At 34.0% G+C, this 2,891-nt stretch overlaps 1 long non-coding RNA gene across 1 annotated transcript; it reads left to right on the forward strand.

The window, feature by feature from the left end:
* The first annotated feature begins 1,248 nt into the window (after window positions 1-1,248).
* LOC118033722 (uncharacterized) lies at window positions 1,249-2,463 on the forward strand. The gene is made up of 4 exons (XR_004684906.2): window positions 1,249-1,384; window positions 1,477-1,586; window positions 2,021-2,196; window positions 2,285-2,463. It is a non-coding gene; the product is annotated as an uncharacterized lncRNA (long non-coding RNA).
* The last annotated feature ends 428 nt before the right edge of the window (window positions 2,464-2,891 follow it).

Genomic DNA, 2,891 nt, shown 5'->3' on the forward strand with positions numbered 1-2,891 from the left:
TACGAGGTTATCCTAGTCTCATGACGCGTGTTTTAGAAATTAACTTAGGTAGACTCAAGTTGTTTTATTGTGTTCTTTTTTTAGATTGATTATTTTTTTTTTCAATTTCATCCTTCAATAATCAGTTAATTGGGAATTGAGATTCCTAATTTGATTTGATTTTCTTTCTATAGGATTATCTCAATCTTATGAACCCGGGTTGCGAAGTTGGTAGATAACCTAAGTTAACTCGGCTTATTTTTACAGTTTACTTTCTATAAGGTTATTTCGGTCTCATGACCATGGTCATGAGTTTGACGAGTTAACCCGAGTTGACTCAAATCATTTTATTTGTGTCCCTTTTTAAAATATTTTTTTTATTATTTTTATCATTTAACATTGAGTTAATTAGGAATTAGGCTTTATAATTTGTTTTAATTTACTTTTTATATAATTATTATGGTCTCATGATTCAAGTTGTGGGTTTGACAAGTTAGCTCAAATAATTTTTTTTATGTCTTATATATATATAGTTTCGTGCATATTGTGTTGATTGAGAATCAAACATTATAATTTTTTTTTATTTTTTTATATTGGGTTATCATGGTCTTATGACCCGAGTTAAAATTTGTTCAGTTAACCTAAATTAACTTAGGTCAATCTAATATATTTTTGTCTCAATATCTTTTTTTATAAAAAAAAAGTCTTAAATGTTTTGAGTCAATTTATATTTTTATCGGTCATTCAAGTTGTTTTTAAACTCGTCAAGTCAATCAAGTCAATTCTCACATGGTTTAGTTTTTTTCTAGTAAAAAAACATTAACAACACAAAAAAAAAATTATATTTTAAAAAAATTAATTTGACTTGTAGCATAAAGCAAACTAATGATATAATAATAAATTAAAATGGAATTCAACATTAGACTGGAATCGAGCTAAATGAGTCATCTTCTCCTATTATTTAAAAAATTGTGTTTATAAAAAGTATATTTAATTTTTTAAAAATATTAAATTATTTTTTTAATGATTTTAATATAAAAAAAATCTGGAAAAAAATATCTTGATATATTTTAATAAAAAAAAAAAAAACAGTTTTAAAAAATATTATATTATTCGGGTTCATGAAAAAAGAAAAAGAAAAAGGAGTGACAAGTGGGAGCCACTTATAAAAATATCTTGATATATTTTTAATAAAAAAAGAAAAACAGTTTTAAAAAATATTATATTAGTATTTTATTATTATTATTATTATATGTCAGTATTGCTAGAATTCCGAGTTCTAATATTATGTTACAATTGAGTTGTTTATGACCATCCTTAGGTCTGTTTCGCCACGCAATTCAGGTTCACCTGGCAGAGGCCGGCGGTCAAGATCGTTGTCAAGGCCCCGTCGAAGTCGCTCCAGGTAATGTGGCTTGCTTCTTTTTTTTGGGTGGGTGCATGCGGGACTGTATTTTCGTGAGATTTTGAATCATGGTTTAGTTTTTGTTGTTTCAGGAGAGTATCAATGGTGCTGGCGTGGCATCGAATCCTGGAAATAACTTATACATAACCGGATTATCAACTAGGATCACAAGCAGTGATCTTGAGAAGTATTATCAATTCAGGTATAGTTCTGGCAAAATCATTTATTGTCTATCCTGAATGAGTTCCTGTGATCGATTAATGTTGTTTACGGATTTCCGAAACATGACTGCAGTCTGGCAATGATGCCTGTGTTACAGAGTTCTATGTGAAATTCCTCAGGGAGCAGTTACATTTCTGGGTTTGGAAAGGAAATTTTAAATTCTGGATGGTTATGGATTTTGAAGATAACTGAGTGGTGTTAATGCATGTCATTCATCATCTGATATTTCATTGTTTGCTGCATCCTCTTCGATTTCTAGAATTTATGCGTTTCAGCTCCCCTTTCCATGTAGCAAGATTCCAGTTTATGCATTTCAACCACTAGTTCTCTTTTACTATAAAAAAGTGTATAACTTTTAGTTAGTTATCAGAGATTTTTATGCCCATAAAATTTTACTCCAAGTTATGGTTTCAGGTTTTGGAGTGTCATCTGGTAAAATTTCCGCTCCCCCGGTGAATTTGCTTTTGTTACCATGGAAACTACCGGGGATGGTGACCGTTGCATCAGGTGTTTGAATTGTTCAGTGCTTGAAGGATGACTGATCACCGTGGAGAAGGTACTGTTCCGATCAATGGATTTTGAAGAGATATGTAGGGGGAGTGAATTGTTTACATATCGTTTTTTATTTCCACCGGTCTTCCCTAGTACAATTCTGTTGTGCTTCTGTTTTTAATGCAGGCAAAAAGAAGCCGTGGTAGGACACCAACTGCTGGCACGTATCAGGGACTGAGAGATAAGTGAGGCATGTACCAGAGTTATTTGTGCATTTGGGTGGCAATTCTTATATCCACCGAGCATGGATTATCTTATGTGAATGTTGGGTCAATTTGATGTTTGCTGGACTGGGTCTTTGATTCTTGGGTTCTTTATGATATCCAAATTATCTCCTTTTACCTGTAGCATGACATTTATGTATGGTTCACAGCATATTTTTCTTGTCAGTCTAGTTCTAGTTCTCTTCTGCATGCATGCTCCTAGTACTCAATTTCCTTAGCGCTTCTCGTGTCGGGATTCGTTTGCGAGCCATGTATAAGTAGATGCGTCCCTCCACGGCCTGCGAAGACATGAGGGGCAGGTGCCCCCCGAGACCAGCTTGTCATGTCACGGGTTCGCGGGTCGTTCTACTAGGCAAGTTTCGACAATGATCCTTCCGCAAGTTCACTTACAGAAACCTTGTTATGACTTCTCCTTCCTCTAAATGATAAGGTTTAGTGAACTTCCTGCGACATCAGCGGCATCAAACCGCCCACGTCGCCGCGATCCGAACACTTCACTGGACCATTCA

Source organism: Populus alba, chromosome 1, assembly GCF_005239225.2.
Source record: "Populus alba chromosome 1, ASM523922v2, whole genome shotgun sequence".
Lineage (NCBI taxonomy): Eukaryota > Viridiplantae > Streptophyta > Magnoliopsida > Malpighiales > Salicaceae > Populus > Populus alba.